Raw genomic sequence first — 20,011 nt, 5'->3', positions numbered from 1 at the left:
TGATTATTTTGATAAACATTTTCAGTAGAGTCCAGTAGAGAATATAAGGTTACAGTCATTAATGCCTCTTCACATTACATGTTATTGAAAACTACAGTCTGAATGTTGGGAATGCATTACAAAGTGGTGTTTTTTTTTTGTTGTTGTTGTCATCTCCATTTTTTCCCTTCTTCAAAACTTTTAAAAAATAAAAAATTCCTTCAATTATCTTTTTGGTTAGGATATTCCCGAATAAAGACTTTCTGCTGTTTCAAATGATTGCTCTCTTAGAACTGTCTGCAGTATGGACAATGGCACAGTGTGAATAACTGAATGAATGTAAGTTAATGTAGCCTTTTTAAAAATTTTTTTTTAGTTGTAGACAGATACAATACCTTTATTTTATTTATTTGTTTTTATATGGTGTTGAGGATTGAATCCAGTGCCTCACACATGCAAGGCAAATGCTCTACCAACTGAACTATAACCCAGCTCCTGTACTCTTTTTTTATTGAGATAAGATTGCACATCTCAGTGCATTTATGTGACTAGGAAATAGTGAATTTTATTTATCCAACTAAGTAATATTTTTAAGTAGGGAATAATAAAATCAAAGCATTTTCAAACAGAAAGGAGTCTCAGACTTGTGGTCACATTCTCTATTGAGGAAAGAAATGAAATGATTTGTTTGTCCTGTTTCACACTTCAATCCCCAGTAACTGAGCAGGGCCTAAATCTCAGAACATTTGTCAGTCTATCTCAGTTCACACTAGTGCAATCCTTTTAACGTAAACATGCTTTGAGTAAGAGGTAAAAAATTAATTTAAGAACTAAAGAGAGCCTTGCACAGTGGCGAATGCTTGTAATCACAGCCGCTGAGGCAGAAGGATATGAAATTCAAAGCCAACCCTAGCAAAGCAAGGCACTAAGCAACTTAGTGATTCCCTGTCTCTAAATAATATATGAAATAGGGTTGGGGATATGGCTCAGTGGTCAAGTGCCCCTGAGTTCAATCCCAGTAATCCCTGCCAAAAAAGAACTAAATAGAATGTTCGTATAAATTCCACAAACTGCCAATATCTAATTCATTTATAGCAATTCTAACAAAGACATATATTATTGAGATAGCTGAAATGTGATTGCATTGCAGATCCAGGGTAGAAAAAGGATTCTCAGAGTATACTGAAGGGGATCTGATTTTCTGTTTTTTAGGTTGGAAAAGAGAAGTTAACAACAACAACAGACAACAACAAAGGAATGCATAGCAGATTTGTTGTGATTCTGGTAGCTTTTCCACAGTTTTAGATGATCATATTTCATTTCTTCAGAACACCATCCTTCTGAATATGGCAAGGATTCTGATGAACTCTGTCATTTTAATAGTTTGGTTACTTTATGTAATCCAGATCATAAAGTTTTTTTTTTTCTTTGTGGTTCTGGGGATCAAACCCATGACCTCACACATGCTAGGCAAGCGTTTTACCACTGAGCTACATCTCCAGCCCTAGATCATAAGAGTTGGAGATGTTATAAGAGACACAACTTATATTCAGAAATAGTTCTTATGCCTATATCCAATGTATATAAGGATACTAATCAATGTAATATTTCTCACAAATTTTGGGGGATTTTTGTATCTAAAACTTTATTTTTCAAAAGCATTAATAAATACTTTGTATAAAATTGAGATATAATTTATATAAAGCACATTCACCAATTTAACGTATCATATTCAATTTTTTTAGTAAATTGGAAGAGTTATGCAGACATCACCACAATCAATTTTAGGACATTTTCATCACCACAAGAAGAAACCCTATTCCCATGAGCAGTCATTCACTTCTTGCCATCCCCCTAAAATCCCTTCCAATTCCCAGCCCTAGGAAACCATTAGTTTGATTTCTGTCTATAAATTGTCCTATTATAGACATTTTATTTAAATGGACTCATATGATATATGACCTTTTATGACTGGCTACATATAAGATTATTTTGAGAAAAACACATTGATGGCTTTAAATAAAAGATTGCAAAAGTTGTTTATACGGTGGTTCTACTGAAATTTATGTTTGTGAGTGTGTGTGTGTGTGTGTGTGTGTGTGTGTGTGTGTGTGTGTGTGAGAGAGAGAGAGAGAGAGAGAGAGAGAGAGAGAGAGATCCATTTACATAGTAGCTAAATATTATGCATCTAGCCCTTTTGGCTCTGCTCTCTGATCTTTCATGGAGTAGTAAGTAACAATAAGTGAATGCTTCCTGGGCATCAGAATCAAATAATTTCAGGATTAGAGGATTTTGATGTGGAGTCCAGTTCCCCGCCCACTACTGTTTTCCTCTGGAGAGGTACTGCAGGCTCTGTGTGAGCATGGGGTCTTGACTCTTCTTCACTTCAGCTAGACGATCTCTGCTTTTGTTCATTTTACTGGTTAATATTAAAACTTGTCTTTTTACAAGTTTTACTTTGAAAGAAACAAAACTTTGAATTTGAATACTGATGTTAGCTTTCAACCTTAAAGCTCCAGCAGCTTTTCAAATGAAGCTTCATAACACACACACAAAAATATAACATTCATTTAAAGGGTAAAGAGTATTAATGGACAGCCACGCATGATGGTGATGCCCATAATCCCAGCTCCTCAGAAGACTGAGGCAGAAGGATAGCAAGTTAATAAAACCCTGTCTCAAAAATAATATTTATAAAAATGGTTGGGGATATAGTTTAGAGGTGAAACAGATTGTGTGCATGTTTCTGTACCTGCATTTGATTGCAAGTTGTCTTTTACCCATTTTTCTATTGTATTTTTCCCTAATGTTTATTGTGTATTTTACCTGCTTACTGATTTTTTGATTGTGTGGATACCTATTTTCAGTTCATGTTTTGTGTGTTTCATTCTTTTTGGTCTGTTAAGGAAGAAAAGTTTTTGTTTTCAGTTTGCCAAATGTATTAATCTTATCGGTTGTGAGTTTTAGGTCCTGTTTAATAATTCTTCTGTACCTGAAGGTCATATAGTCAGTTTTCATCCTTACCCAAAAATTATAAAGTTTTTTTTTTTTTTATCCAAGTCTTTTCTATCTGTAATTGACTTGTGTAGGTTTGAGGTAGACATTCAGTTTCATTTTCCTCCATGTGGTTCATCAGTAGTTTCAGGATCATTGAGTAATCAGTTGGTTAATTGAGTAATCAGTTGGTTCATCAATAAGCAGAACCACCTGTATCCTGTCAGGCTTCTGTTGACACACATGTCTTCTATTCTCTTTATTCTGTTATTTTTGGTGCCACTGTCATACTCTTAAACATAATAGTTGGTGATACTTCAGATCAATCCCCAACACCTTGTTGTTCTGGAATATTATGGCTATTTTTGACTCTTTATTCTTCCATGTTCAGTTTTATAATTAGGTATTCATTTTCACAAAAAAATCCTGTTGGATTTAAATTGGAATCACCTTTAAATCTTTAGCTCATTGTGGAGAAAAATGCATCATTATAATATTTATATGAATATGCAGCACATTCTTAATTTTGAGGCCTGTAATGTCTTTCAATTTTATAATTATAGTAGTCTTAATACCTCTGTTAAATTTACTACATTACCTTTTTACTACATTATAAGAGATATTTTCTGAAATTACCTTTTCTTATTGTTTATATTTTTTTTACTGCCTACCACTAAACTTTTGAGTTTTTGTGAATTTCTTATCTGTAAAGTCACTTTATTTTTTCTAATCTGTGTATCTGTTTTGTTTTAGTATGTTGGCTAGGACCTCTAATTGATAATGTTTCACCAGTAAGGATTGAGGATGCCATTTGCTGTAGTTTCCTTTTTTCTCTCTCTCTTAGCCCATCTCCATTTTTGTGTTGTTTTTACTCTTATCTAGAGAAATTTCTTTCTCTTCCCATTTTGCCTAGAGATATGTCAGCTCAGTGTTTTAATGAATGCTCTTTCTGCATCTCCAGTGATTTGTGTCCTTTTCCATAGGGTGAATTACTAATTTTTGCTGCATTTTTATTGGTACATTATAGTGGTACATAATGGTGGGATTTGTTAATATTCATACATGCACACAGTATAACAATATAATTTGTCTAGTGTCATTTCCCAGTAGTTCCCCTCTCTTGCTTCTCCTCTCTCTTGCTGCTCCCTTTACTCTACTGATGTCTCCTTGATTTTCATGAGAACCTCCCATCCCTTTCTCCCCTCTTGCTTCTGCATATGAAAGAAACATGCCACCCTTCTGAGTTTGACTTATTTCAGTTTCATCCATTTTCTGTCGATGACATAAATTGATTTTTCTTGATGACTGAATAAAACTTTGTTGTGTATATACACCACATTTTCTTTATTTACTCCCCCACTGATGGATTCCTATGCTGGTTCCATAGTATAGCTGTTAAGAATTGTGCTGCCATAAACATGGGTATGCATGTATCATCTATAGTATGAAGACTTTAACTCTTTAGGATAAATATTTTAGGATAACTCTTTAGGGTAAATATTCTTCATCTAGGAATGGAACCACTGGTATAGCTGGATCATAACGGTGGTTCCATTGCTAGATGAGGAACCTCCATACTGACTTGCATAGTAGTTGTACTAATTTATACCAACTATGTAAAAGTGTTGCTTTTACTCCACATCATCTCTAGCACTTAGCATTATTTGTATTCTTGATGGCTAAGTACTCTGATGGGAGTAAGGTGAAATCTCAGGGTAGTTTTGATTTGCACTTCCCTAATTGCTAATGACATTGAACATTTTTTCATGTCAGCAATTTGTATTTCTTCTTTTGAGAAGTGTTTGTTTAGTTTATTTGCCCATTTATTAATTGGGTTATTTCTAAGTTTTTTGAGTTCTTTATTCTGGATATTAATCCTGCCAGAAGAATAGCTAGCAAAGATTTTTCTCCCATTCTGTAGATTCTCTTCATATTCTTAACTGTTTCCTTTGCTGTGCAGAAGCTTTTTAATTTGGTGCTGTCCCATTAATTCTTTTTTTTTTGAGGGGGTACTGGGGATGGAACTAAGGGGCACTTGACCACTGACCTGCATCCCTAGTCCTATTTTGTGTTTTGTTTAGAGACAGGTTCTCACTGAGTTGCTTAGTGCCTTGTTTTTGCTGAGGCTGGCTTTGAACTTGTGATTCTTCTATCGCAGCCTCCTAAGCTGCTGGGATTACAGGCATGTGCCACCGCACCCAGCCTGGTTAACTCTTCTCTTGTTACTGTAGCTCTGTAGTATAATTTGAAGTCAAGAATTAGGATGCCTCCAGCATTGCTTTTTTGGCTTAGAATTGCTTTGGCTATTCTGGGTCTTTTTTTTGTTTTTTGTTTTTTTTTGAATGGACGATTGAACCCAGAAAGTCTTTACCGCTGAGCTACATTACATCCCCAGCCCTTTTTATTTTTTATTTTGAGAGCATCTCACTAAAATGCTGCGCTGTTCTTAAACTTGCGATGCCCTCCTGTCTCAGCCTCCCAAGCCATTGGGAGTAAGGGTGTTTGCCACTGTGCCCAGCTGGTCTTTTATTCTTCAGAATGAATTTTAGGACTGTTGAGTTCCGTCAAGAATGTCATTGGTATCTTGAGGGGATTGCACTGACTCTGTATATTGCTTTTGGTAGTATGGCCTTTTTGATAGTTTTAATTCTGCCTATCTGTGAACAAAAGAAGTCTTCTATCTTGGGTTGTCTTCAGTTTATTTCTTCATTGTTCTATAGTTTTTGTCCTAGAGGTCTTTAATGTTCTTGAATAGATTTATTCCTAGGGTTGGCTTTTTTTTAAGGCTATTATAAATGGGATTTTATTTCTGATTTCTTTCAGCAGATTCAATATTGTTATGTAGGAAAGCTACTCATTTTTGTGTGTTGATTTTGTAATCTGCTCTTTGGTGAATTTGTTTATTGACTCTTGCAGTCTTTTGGTTGAGCTTTTTGGATCTTCTAAATATAGGATTAGAACATCTGCAAACAGTAATAATTCGGCTTCTTCCTTTCTTATTTGTATCCCTTTTATTTTCTTCTGTCATTTAATTGTTCTGACTAGAATTTATACTACTGTATTAAATAGGAGTGGTGAGAATGGACATCTTTGGTCCCTGATTTTCAAGAAATGTTTTCAGTTTTCCCCCATTTGCTATAATGTTGGCTTTTTTTTTTTTTTTTGTAGATAGCTTTTATGGTGCTGAGGTAGGTTCTTTTTATCCCTAGTTTCTTCAGTGGTTTTTTGTTTGTTTGTTTGTTTTAGTGCGAATGGGGACTGAAGGTTTTCTAAGCACCTATCAAGATGACTAAGTATTTTTTTTTATGAGATGAATTTAATTTATTGATTTGTTTATGTTAAGTCATAGTTGCATCTCTAGGATAAAACCAGCTTGGTTATGATGTACAGTCTTCTTACTTTGTCATTGAAAATTATTTGCTAATATTTTATTAAGGATTTTTGCATCTAAGTTATCAGTGATATTTATATGTAGTTTTCTTTCCTTGAAGTGTCCTTATCTGGTTTTAGTATGAGTGTGAAACTAGCTTGATGGAATGAATTTAAGTGTTCCGTCCCTTTCTGCCTCATGGAATTATTTGAGGTTCAATGGCATTTGTTTTTCTTTAAAAATTTTGTAGAATTCAGCTGAGAATCCATCTGGTCTTGGACCTTTCTTTTTGGAAGTCTTTTACTATTATTTCTCTCTCATTGCTAGTTATTGGTCTTTTGGGTTTTCTGTCTTCTTGATTCAGTTTTGGCAGGTTGTATATATCTATATATATCTAATTCTTCTAGGCTACCCAGTTTATTGTAGAATAAATAGTTTCTAATGTTCCTCAAGATTTCTGTGATGTCTCTGTGATTTCTCCTTTTTTATCTCTAATTTTATTAATTTGGATCTTCTTTCTTTTCGTTGATTTTGTAAGAGGATGATCAGTCTTGTTTATCTTCTTAGGCTGAATTCATCCTGCATTCCCTTTTTTTAAATTTTTTTAGTTGAACATGGACACAATACCTTTATTTTGCTTATTTATTTACTTTATGTAGTGCTTAGGATCACACTCAGTGCCTCATGTGTGCAAGGCAAGCACTCTTCCACTGAGCCATAATCCCAGCCCCCTGCATTCTCTTCTTATAGTTCTTAATTTTACATTGAAATTCATAATTTGAACTTGTCAAACATAAGCATAATTATTTATCTTGAGTACCTGTGGATCTTTATCAACTTTATTTTGATTCTCATTCTTGTCTTTTTGTACTTGATTATAAAGTATTTGAAAAAGTAAGTAATTTGGGACCTGTAATATTGTTATCTTAGCTGGGCTTCTAGAAACTGTGCTTCTAGAAGTTGAAACCCCCAAACTGCAAAAGCACACTGCTCAGCCATTTGCTTTCTCTTTTGGAGCTGGTAAAATAACCCAGGGGAAAACTTTTCCAAAATTAGCCTTGCTTCTCTGGATTTCTGTGTTCTTGTGTACCTTGACTTAGTAATTCTTTACTCTTGTCATATGTTCTTAATATTCCCAAGGAATTTTATTTCTTTTCCTGGATAGTTGGTTCAAATTATTTGGTCTATTCTGGAAATGAAAGTCTTCATCATACAACCTCTTAAAAAGTAGTCATTACTACAGTGTTCCCCAGCCCTACTAACAAAATATTCCCAAGAGGCAGCATGGGAATACTGTAAACACTGCAGGCTTGCTCACTTTAGCCTGTATTTTGGGTCCTGACCCCACATTTACCAACTGTTATCTTTCACTACCCATTTCTGGGATCCTCAGTGGCCTTTACTTTTGTATATATCATCAATCTCCTAAAGTGACTAAGACTATAAATTAAAATGTTAAGTACCTAAGCATACCAGCACATGGAACAAGTGCTTAAATATGAACTACCCACTATTATCTACTCTTACTCCTACTTCTAGACTACACCATAATATCTATATTGTTCAAAGTTTGAACTTCTACCTCCTTTTTATTTCCTTTAGGTGATTCTAGTCACAAGATTCCTATTTCAAACTTTGAATTGGGGCATGACCAAGCAACTGTATTACAAAACCTGTGTAGATTTATTCAACCAAACCCATAGAAATGGCCACCTATCTACTGCAAGGTAATTTCCAGTTAATAGTTCTTAAGGTATCCATTTAGATACTGGAACATCCACAGAAAGCACCTAGAAAAAGAATTTTTGTCTGTATATTAGCTGTGTGTGTGAGATTAATTCTGAGTAGTTTCAGACACTAATTCATTTTCTTTTAAATTTCACTGATTTGGGAGAGATTTTGAAGACTATAAAGCTGAATATATTTTCACTTGGATAGAAAACATATTTTCTGAGCTCTTCCTTTTGAAATATCTTCAGTGTCTTTTTAACCTGAAGAATGGATACTGTATTCTGAACATCTATTATTCCACACAAGATTATCTTATACAGAAAGTCTAATGTAGCATCCCCCCCTTTTTTGTAATGCTGAGAGAAAACTATATTATTTATTTTATCTGAATTCTTCTAGGCTAGGATTCAGAGAAATTTGGTTTTAACTTTTGTACTTATTAATCATGAGCAGATTATATAATATTTTCCTTCTTAATAGTTTTATGTATTTGTGTATCCTAAGTCTCACTTTGTTAGCATTGCTAGGTAATTGTAACTGGTGAGTAGTAACAATAGTTTTTTTTCTAATGTATATCACTTGTTTTTAATAGTTCTCATTTAGTTATCAAATTATTCAGTCTTTATTTCCTATATCTCCCCCCACCCATTTGAGAGGACAGCATTAATTAATTAAAAGCAACTTAAGGTAGGCATACAATACAAATAATTTTTTTCCCCTTGTCCAGTCTGATGATAGAGCCAGAGTCAATTGGTGTTTGAAACGAATGGCATGAGCATTAGGTAAGTAAAACTATGGGTGACTGCAGAAGTGTGTTATAGTACCTGTTTCCATTTTAATACACACCTTCACTAATTTTTTTTTCTTTACATATGGAAGAATTCAGGCAAGATCTAGAACTTCTCACTCTAGAGGATCTTGTAGTAGGGATCTACCAGCAAAAATTTCTCAAGGAGCCCTCAAAGACCTGGGTTCAAAGCCTCCTAGATGTGGCCATGTGGGATTATTCTAGCAACACAAGGTATTAATAGTGATTTTTGATAAGAAAGTTACTTTGACTTTTTTACTGAATTATATTTTCTTAGAATTGGTATTTTTTCTGAGAACATATGGTAGGGCTAGTTGTTTTTGCCTTTTTGAGCAATTTTTTCTATGAGACTTTGTATTGTATTTTTTTGAACATAAGACTCCATTGATTATAAGATACATTGTTATTTTGTGTACCACTAAAAACAAATGGAACTGCCAAATAAACTGACTGTTCTCTCTTATCACTTAGAGTGATAAGAGAGTTTCTGTACAATGAAAAGAATGTTTTTAAATTTATTAGATTTCTTTTTTACTGCATGAAACTTTTTTATGCTTACTGATAAAGGAACATGTAAAATGAATACATTGTCTGAAGCATTTTTTATTTTGAAATAATCTCAGATTCACTGAGAAGTTGCAAGAATAGTAACACATACCATTCTCTGATTTCCTAGTTAACATTTTAGTACATTCTCATTACAGTTTTGTCTCTACACACTTTTCGGAAACCACTTGAGAGTAAGTTCTTGTCATCATGATTCTTTTCACCTAAATACTTCCATGTGTTTCCTAGAATAAAAATATTTCTCTTACATTACCATAGTACAGTTAAAAAATCAGGATATTGCCAATGACACTGCCTAATGTGAAGACCATATTCATGGTCTCAATGGTTTAGAGAGTGTTAGGTTTCCATAGTGTCTGGAGCAAAAAACAAGAAATCAAGCCAAAGTACAATCCAAGAACACAAATAGTACTTTGTCTCTTTCAAAGCTTCTTTAATCTGCAACCATTTCTTGTTTTTTTCTTTAACTTTCATGATCTTGACATTTTTTGAGAGTACAATCCAGTTTTTTTTATAGAATGTCTTCCAGTTTTTCTTCATTGTTAGTTTAAGGTTATGCATTTCAGGCAGAAATACTACAAAAATGGTGCTGTGTCTTCTCAGTGTGCCATTATGTGGCAGTATGATGCTAGTTTTTCTCATTCCTGATGATCATGATAACTTTGTTATTTCTTTAAAATAGTGTCAGTGGGCTGGGGATGTGGCTCAAGCGGTAGCGCGCTCGCCTGGCATGCATGCGGCCCGGGTTCGATCCTTAGCACCACATACAAACAAAGATGTTGTGTCTGCCAAGAACTGAAAAATAAATATTTTTTAAAAATAAATTAAAAAAAATAGTGTCAGTCAGAATTCTTTGTTGAAAAGTTACTCTTTTGTACCTTATTAATAAATATTTGCCGGGAAATGCTGTGAGATTAGATCACTATTTTGCTGCTCGAATTTTCATATCCATTGATGATTTAGTCTAAATCATTTACTACTATGTGAAATAGTGGTTTTTCTAATCTGATTATTTCTTTTGCATTTTTTAGTTGAAATTCTGTAAGAAAGAGCTTTTCTTTTTCACTCTTTTTTTTTAATATATTGACATTAGCATGGACCCATGGATTCCTGTTTTATTCAGTGGAATCTAATCTGTTATTACAGTAATTTATTTTTATGCTTAAACTGTTCCATATATGGCCAGTGGAAAGTCTTTAAAGCAGTGGTTTTGTTTTTTGTTTTTGTTTTTGTTTATGGCACTTAGAGTGAGCCACATCCCCAACCCCTCCTCACCTTTTCCCTTTTGGAGATGGAGTCTCACTAAATTGCTGAGGCTTGCTTTGAACGTGGAGTCCTCCTGCCTCATCTTCCCAAGCCATGGGGATTACAAGCACTTGCCATTGCGCCCAGCTTCAAGCACTGGTTTCTGTGTCCTGACATTGACTCTTCATTCTTCAGGTGTTTTTGATTTCTGGCACCTTATTTTCCAGACTCACCTTGTAATTCTGCTCCACCCTGAATTAGCTATGATTCCAGCCATCTGTGGTTTTTTATTCACTAATGATGGCATTGAGGGTTAGGATCTGGGTGCTAGGTGTACTGTTGATTCCTTACTAGAATGTCATTGATTCTAGGTCTTAGTGCAGACAGTCAGAAAATGTGTGTGTGTGTGTGTGTGTGTGTGTGTGTGTTCACACACACCCTCCATGTACATGCATCTCTTCTCTTTTTTCTCTGTATCTTGCTACGAGTTTGTACTGAACCTAAGTTCCAGTGCAGTACAATAGAGTTGTATTGTATTTTCTTATTTTTGTACTTCCTTTCTCTTGAAAGTGAGAAACCTGAATCTCATATTTTTACTTCCTTTTTCGATCCTAGAATGCATTGAAAGTAGGTTCAGAGTTAAGTGGGGCACTGTTATAAAACAAAATAAATGGCAATTATGATTTGTTTATAATTGTCAGATGGCATGGAGTCAAAGTAATGTTCAGAAGTTATTTGAGTTATTTTGTTTTCCACTTCAGTATAGTTAAATTATGTGTTTGAAATAAGTTTATTTGCTTGTTTATATTCTGTGTTTTTGTTGATTTAGTTATTGTTTGAAATTATGAAGTATTACCATTTTTCAAACAAGATATATGCAGATGTGTCGCTTCAGGCCATCTCCATAACTTAAAACTGGACTCTCTATAGTGCTGAGTTGTATCCAAGGACAGGGATATCTTGCCATTGGTCAAATCTACTTTTGTGTCTTTCAGATACATTTGAAATTTTTTCCACACATATTGTGTATATATGGAATTGGCAAATTTTTTTTTCGGGGGGAGCAATTTCTTGATAACTGTTTTTGCTATGAAAATGAGTTTGTTTAGGCTTTCTAATTCTAATGGAATAAATTTTGATAAATTGTATTTTTGTAGGAAATTGTGCATTTTATGTAAAATTCCAGGTGCATTTGTTTACAGGTTTGCAAAGAAGATATTCTTTAAAAAATTTTAAATTTCTCTTATTTTTTTGGTTATCTTACTTCTTGTGTATCTGTGCCATCTTGTTTTTACTTAAGCCAGTGTGTGTGGTCTAAATCTCTTTTTTTGTTTTTTCTCATTTTCAGCTTTTGTTCTCTGTACTCTGTAGTTCTTTTTCTACTTTGAGGGTAAAAATTTAATTCACTCCTCTTGTTTGGTTTTTATTGTATTTCATCATTGTTTGCAGTGAATCCCATTGATTCTGAAATGCCATATTTTCATGGGTCATTTTTAACAAGTTCTTTAATTTTCATGACAAAGGTTTTAAATGTCCAGATAAGTCTTTCTGAGTTTTGTTTCTATTAGTAAATTATGTTGCTTTTGCATTATGATCAAAGAGTTTTTTTCTGTAACATTAGTAATTTCATGGAGTCACTTGGCCTTAGGTTTGGGGAGTTTGTTTTATTTTTTTTTCTCTTAGTATATAATCAATTTTTGTGGCTTGTTGTATGGGTATGTGAGAATATGTGTTATTTTTTAGGTCATAGCATTACAGTATGTTCATAAGGTCTGCATTGATTATCGTGTTATTCAGCTTTCTGTTACTGTGAAATAACTTATAAAGATCAACTTATAAAGAGTAAAGCTTTATTTTGGCTCACAGTTTGGGGGCTCCAATCCATGAGGGTTTTTGAACCTGTGTTGAGAGTGAATTGTGGTGGGAGTAGTGGGGAAGTGAGAGGGGAAGAAACTTGGCTCACAGTCCTTGGAGGCCACACCCCCAGGAACTTGGTGACCTCCCTCCAGACTCTACCTCTTGAGCACCACACTGACATCAGGACTTCATTAGTACAGAGACCTTTGTGGGCATGTTCCAGATCCGAACTATAGCAGTTATGTTGTTTGGATTTTCTTATTGCTTTACTTTGACTTATCCTATTGCTCTATCTTGTACTGAGAGTGGCATTTTTACAGTCTCATGTAATTACTGTGTTTCTGTGTCTCATTATATCTTTTGTAGTTTTGGCTAGTTGCTATTTGTTCCTAGTTATGTTCATTATTAGAAATGAGGCTTCAAAGCCAAGTAAGTATCCATTGTGTTCAGTAGAGATATCAACTGACTAGGCTTGGCTGTAAGGAAATTAGACAAGCAAGCTTGATAATAAATTAGAGGTAGAATCCTAGTTGCCAGAATATAGAGACTTTGCTTTAGGGTTTCACAACCACTTTTTTTCTGCCTGGTTCTCCAAGTTTAGTTTGTTCACCCCTTTGCCTGGAGTTGGAGAGGTCCTCTATTTTTCATACAGAAGTTCAGCCTCAGTTCTTACCTCTGTTCTGTGAAGGGACATGTCCTCTTGAGAGTCCAGTGCCTCTAATAGATAGATCTTCTCCTGTTGCTTTCTCTGTTAGCACTGAAGATATCAGTTACTGTTCTTCATTTTTCATGAATTTGTTAAATCTCTTCATCTCTTCCATGGAGATTTTTTCCCCATTTTTGTTAAATGAATACATGTTATCTTTTTTTTTTTTTGGACTGGTAATTGAACCCAGGAGTGCTCTACCACTGAGCTACATTCCCGCCCTTTTTTTATATTTATATATTGTTTATGTATCTATTTGTCTTACTTATTTTTTACCTTATTTAGATTGGTAGGTATTGGGGATTAAACCCGGGGATGCTCTACCACTTATAAACATTCCCAGTTCTTTTTATTTTTAGACATGGTCTCCATGAGTTGTCTAAACTGCCCTTGAACTTGTGATTCTCCTGCTTTTTAACCTCCCAAGTAGCTGGAAGTACAGGCATGTGCCAGTGCACCCAGCTTACCATTTGTATTCATTGTCATTTTTAGAGGGTCTCAGAAACAATAGGAAACAATTTTGTATATGTATTTAATTCACAACCTTAAACTAGAAGCCCCAGCAATAGTAGTATTCAGAGAAGTAGTTTATGTTTTGATATTGTTTTCTTTAATCCAGTTTAATGACTTTAGTCCAGTTTTTATATTTAACAAAAATTTGAGTAGTTCTTGTCTACATATGCATTAAACTAAATTCTGAGGGAAGTGTGGAGAAGTGACATGACCATCCCTGCCCTCTGCCTTTTGCCTCGTAGGAGCAGTAGGCATGTGAAGACACAATTCTGATGCTCCATTTTCTGGTAATGAGAGAGGTTCAAAAGGTGATGATAGAAATGAGAGAGAAATCACTTTATATGAGTTTAAAAACTCTGTAATGCTATATGGAAATAATGTTTGATTTGGTTCCTCTGGAAAGATGGGTAAAATTTTTATGAGCAGAGATTTCAGTTAAAAGAAGATTTTTCCATAAGGCTAAGAAATTACCTGAACAGTGACTTCAGAGTGAAGCACAGAGATGGTTGAAGAAAAAACAGTGTGTTCGTTTGACTAGAGCATTACATAGCTATAGCTGGATGGTTCTGAAGGCAGGATTGGCCTTGAAAAGTGGAAGGAATTATAACCTTGAAACAGGAGGGCAAGAGAACATAGGGACTGTCAACGTCTCTGGTGGAGGGAAACAGTATGGGGGATTTAGGAGGAAGCTGTGAGCCTACTCAGAAGATGTGAGACACTGTGGCCTGATGTGAGAATTTTGGAGTGGACATTCATAAAGGAAACATCTGAGAACAGGTTGCAATAGGAGCTAGATTGGAGGCTGCACAGCAAGTATTAATAGCTTAACAAAGTACATAGCCAATCTGGTTTTCAACAGATTTATAGAGTGAGCTTTTTTAGAAGAACACTCATTTTTATGGAATGGGTATGATTTGGAAGTTGGAAAGATGGGTAAAATTTTTATTTCAGTTGTAGTTGGATATCTTTTTAATTAATTTATTTTTTATGTGGTGCTGAGGATTGAACCCAGGGCCTCGCCCATGCTAGGTGGGTGGTCTACCACTGAGCCATAACTCCAGCCCCAATAATGCTATTTTTAGTATCAGTACAATAGCAGATTGAAGATATTTTCCCCTGGGGTCAGTGTTTTGTAAGTTTGGTTGGTTGGTTTTAATCCTTGAATATGTTGTTAGTTTTTCAATTTCTTTTCAGTTCTGATCTCCATTTCTAATCTTTCACCTCAGTTCTGCCCTCTCATTGCCTAAAAATGTGTTTATGAGGTAGATACTCTTGGGCCTCAAGTTCTAGACAAGGATCAAAACCAGTTAGAAATTAAAAGTTACTTAATTCTGTATGATTTCATATAAACTTAGGTTTAGTTTTTAACTTATAAGTTTAGAATTTGGAGGTTTATGAAGAACATTTCCTGGATCACGTTTCTTTGGAAATAGTGGGGGAGTTTTAACCTTATTTTAGATAAGACTTTCATTCTGTTAAATAACTCATCAGTGTGAATGCATATCACTGACACTTTATATTTACTTCAGAGCATGTTTGTAATTTGAGATGAAGATTCTTGCTAAGTTTACTCCAGTTTTGCATTATGCAAATAATGCTGTTCTGAATCTCAAAAGACAGTGTATTCAATGAAAAGACCCACAGGTTTTGTAGTGGTACTCATTAAGTAACATTGTGTTGAATCACACAACTTATTTATTCATTTCCTCTCCAGCATTGCCTCCTGAGATCTCCTCTCAAACATCGCCACCTCAGTGAGCCCCTTCCTAATGTTTATATCATCCCTTCTTACTTTTTCTTCCTTAGGCTGTATCATTATAACTTAATATCTAATTTACTATGTATTATGCTTGCATATTTTGGTTAGTCTCCCCACTAAAAAGTAAATTTTGTGTTATCTATTTCTTTCAACACTGTATCCCTAGTGCTAGAACAATGACTGGTAAATAGTGTGCGCTCAATAAATGTTAAATGAATACGTGTTATCTTTAGTCACTGCTGTGCCTCTGGAACACCCATTTTATTTCTGTTTAGGGTTATGTGTAATTTGTGTAGTATCATGACTCTGCATCAAATGAGATAACATAAAATCTGTTTTTTTTAAATCTATTGTTTATTAAATTTAGAAACGTTAATCTTTGAGTAATAGTGTGAATTTTTCTTAAATTATTTCAGCTAGGCAAGCTAGAAGTCTGGCATGTGAAGACCCTTCAGCAGTGCTGCTTCAGTGAGAATATTAAGGTCCATTTTTTTTTGTACAGGTGCAAGTGGCATGAAGAAAATGACATTCTCTTCTGTGCTTTAGCTGTTTGCAAGAGGAAGGCGTAAGTTGGGGAAGGAGTTTCTTCATATTGCTGCTTTTTGTGCTGAGTTCCTTGGTGTCCATTTTGCTTACTCTTGGGAAGGTGGGTGGGTCTGTTCACCCACCTTACTATATTTTTGTTAAAAAGAAAAGGTGGTTGTTCATGTTACTTCTGTCCTACTGCTCATGTCACTACTCACGACACATTTTAGTAAATCTTCAGAAGCCTGCACTGAAACCTTTCCTCCTTGGAGTCCTGAGTGCTGAAGGACAGCACTTCCTTGTGGAGGTACTCCAAAAGCATAGACCTTTCTTCTCGTCTTGTAGTGAAAGCACCTTATTATAGTGAGTCCCGGATCTCTGGAGGGTTCTGCTAGTCTCTTCACTTAGCAGGCAGTCGTGAGTTCTGAGGATTAACTGTTCTTGCTTCTGCCCTCTCATTGCCTTAAACATTAGAGAATCCTAGTCATCTTTAACCTTATTCCCATTCCTTCATAACACACCTAAAATAAAACCTGGCAATCAGAAGATTGCTTACCCAGTAATAATCTTTTATGATATGAATTTTACTGTCTATTTCCAACTTATTTCTAAATATCTAAATTTTCTTTTTCCCCCACGATTAAAAGCAGTGTCTCTCAGATGCTTGCTTTTTGAGAATTTTAAAATATTAATGCTTTCATAGTGAATTGGATGAGAGTAATATAGTGGGCTTTTTGTCTTACTTCATTTTAAAGGTACTGAATCAGCAATTCCCTGGCCACTCTCTTTAAAATCCAGCTTACAGGAGCTCATGTACCACTACAAGATTATGAGGCCAGCAATAGTGTGACACCCAAAATGGTTATGTTGGATGCAGGGCGTTACTAGGTAAGGACCCTGGGCTACCAGAAAAACCTAGATCTTTTGACTTCTTTGAGGAATTCTGTTTACCCTTTTGTTTCTAAATAACCTGACTTTCCTCTTGGGACGCTGCTTCTGTTAGTCTTCTCAAATGATGACATCATCCTCCCCTTTCTTCATTATGGGCCTGCATTTTAAGTAGTTGACCTTGATTTCAACTTCCAGACTTCTTCATTCATTCTCCCTAAAACCTATAGGCCTTTGACTTTCATGCTGTCTAGGCAAGAGTACCTGACAACCCTTTTTGGATTCAATATACACTTAAGTTAGTCCTCATTCTTAGAACAACACTGGCTTGGGAAAACAGTTTTTCTGTCAAACTTCTTTGAGTTTCCCCATAGGTAATCTTTTCAGCTACCTGACCTCTGAATTTCTGAACTTCCCTTCCTCCAGTGTCTTCCACCATGGAAGTTTCCATTCCTGGTATCAGACCCTAGACCCCAAAGGTATTTTCTTCATAATCTCAATTTCAGACATGATCTTCTATGACTATCTTCCTCTGGTACTCTAGTGCTAATGATTATTTGACATATGTAGTTACTTATACAATTACTTATGCCTCCACTGTTTTACACTCCTTTGGACCATGCATTGCACAACCCCAGGGAACCTTTCACATATATGAAGATGCAGCCTCATTACCTCCTTCTGTCCTACCTTAGGTTCCCTGGTCTGTCACTTATTCCTTGCATACATTGTCAGCTCCATTAGGCCTCTTTTCTTAATCATACTTGGTTGACAGAAACAACCCTGATTAACTCTTTCTGCCCTGTGAAGCTACATGAGGCTGGAAATAAACCAGTATGCTGACTGGTCTTTCTTCATTTTCATTACCACCAACCTCAAGAGGGCCATTGATGTTGCCTGGCTATTACCCATGTCTCTAGTTTGGTTACTCTCTTACTCTCCTTGGCATTCTTGTATCTTCCATCAACTCTTCTCTAGCTGACCCTGATGACTCCTCTTAAACTCTAAGAAATAGAAGCAATCAGGAGAAATTTTCCACCTATTTCTACCACCCATGCTAGCTGCACCCACCACGTCCTCTGCTTTCATTCCTGTATTAATGAGTGGATTGTCTGTTTTCTACCTAAAACCAATCTGTTTATATATTAGATCTCATTCTCTTACTAATCAAGGACATAACACAATAACTTATTCTTATTTCTTGTATTGTGAGGGTTTCCCTCTGTTCTGAATCTTATTGGCCAACAACCTCATCTTTAAAAAAAAAAAAGAATTACTGGGCACAGTGGCACATGCCTGCAATCCAGTGACTCTGAAGGCTGAGACAGGAGGATCTTGACTACAAAGCCAGCCTTAGCAACTTAGTGGAACACTTAGAAACTCGAGGAGACCCTGTCCCTAAATTAAAATACAAAAAAATAAAAGGCTGGGGATGTGGCTCAGTGGTTAAGTACCCCTAAGTTCAATCACCAGTACCAAAAAAAAGGACCCTGTAATTCCTAATGTCCCTCCAGAGTACCCTATATCTCTCCTTCTTTTTGCAGCAAAAGCTGATAGACACAGGAAAACTATTTGAGTCTTAGTTTGCCTTTGTAAAGAGTAATTTGAAGTAGACCATCCAATATTTGATAAGAAATAAACATTTCCCCCCACCCCTGGTATTTTCCTGTTACTTTACAGAAGCTAAGGGTTGAGAGTCCAGGATTCTCCCATTTCCACTCTTCTAATCAGGAACAAAGGTCAAACACAGCCACTGGTAAGCATCTTAAATTTTATAAGAATGTACATCACAGAGGTTTTAGGGCTTAAATCTTACTAAGGTCCCAGCTTACTGAGCATCAGATGTTCCTAGATAAGCTTTAGGATATAGGAAACTTGTTGAATTAGTGTTTTGCTTTGCATTAGCACATTATACAATTTGATATGTACATTTTTTTATCACTTTCATGGAGTATAACTTATTCCTCAGACTTTTGTTCAAGGTATTAGAAAAAAAGATTGTAGCCACTATGGTTGTATAATTTTGATGTGGTCATATATCTTTTGGGATATGAGAAACTTTAAAAGCTAGTAACATAAAATTTCAAGTGGTGCTTGAAGAACTTCAATTAGGATTTTCTGCTCTAAAAACAAAAGGGAACATTTTTCTGCCTTTGCCTTTACATAGAATTTCTTCTTTTTATTATCCATTTAAATTAGGCTTAGAGGCATACAGTAGGATGAGAGTCAGCAATTAAAGTAATCTTTAGAGAAAAATCACTACATTTCCTTTTATTATATTTTTAATATCCTAGGTGATTACCCATCTGGGGTGAAAATTTCAGGCCAAAACAGCAGGGTTCGAGGAAGAGGGATTACCCACTTACTAGAAAGCATCCCAATTCCTCCAGCAATATCCACAAATTCTCCAACTGTGAGACCTCACTCTCACCTTACATGTCCCAAAAAGATGGGTATAAATCTTTCTCTTCTTTGTCTTAATGATGGTACTTTTTTCAACTTCTGGAAAAATAACAGGCCCAACTTCCCTTCTGACTACAGTCGTATTAAACACATAAATCACATCAATGATAAATGTCACTACTCTAAAGACTATGTAATTTGTAAGGAAACTCTGTTTCATAGATTAAAAATAATTGTGGTTGAAGATCTTGGCATTCCTGCTTTTTTCCTTTTGAAGCTAATTCTGTTTTTTGATGGTGTGGTGGGCATGCCGTTTAAGTTCAATATTCTATAAAAACTGTGCTTTAGGGACTGTTATAAATTAGTAATTCTCTACCCTGCAATAAAGGTATTTTGAGTATTAATCTGTTTCTTCCTATTATGAAATATAAGAACTTATACTGGAGATCTTGAGGCTATTTGCATTGCAGATACCTAAGAAATTTAGCCTTTAACAAAAAAATAAAGTTTTGCTACTTTAAAAAGTTTTTGAAATAAGCTTACTCTGGCAAAAGGAGTCATTTGAAGATGAGAATTTAAAAGGAGAAAAATTATGTAAGTTAATCACCTGGCTGGATAATGACTGAATTCTAGGATTTGGGGCCACATAACTCAAGGAAATATCAT

General features: G+C 35.2%; 1 pseudogene across 1 annotated transcript; it reads left to right on the top strand.

The window, feature by feature from the left end:
• The first annotated feature begins 4,391 nt into the window (after positions 1 to 4,391).
• Positions 4,392 to 19,589, top strand: LOC120888255 (protein maelstrom homolog; annotated as a pseudogene). Its single transcript, XR_013435648.1, has 8 exons — positions 4,392 to 4,395; positions 7,946 to 8,070; positions 8,802 to 8,856; positions 8,954 to 9,095; positions 16,032 to 16,094; positions 16,810 to 16,942; positions 18,623 to 18,698; positions 19,237 to 19,589. The product of XR_013435648.1 is annotated as a protein maelstrom homolog (transcript).
• Positions 19,590 to 20,011: the final 422 nt, after the last annotated feature.

The sequence above is a fragment of the Ictidomys tridecemlineatus genome, chromosome 3 (assembly GCF_052094955.1).
Source record: "Ictidomys tridecemlineatus isolate mIctTri1 chromosome 3, mIctTri1.hap1, whole genome shotgun sequence".
NCBI lineage: Eukaryota > Metazoa > Chordata > Mammalia > Rodentia > Sciuridae > Ictidomys > Ictidomys tridecemlineatus.
This window is presented reverse-complemented; position numbering and strand designations above follow the sequence as displayed.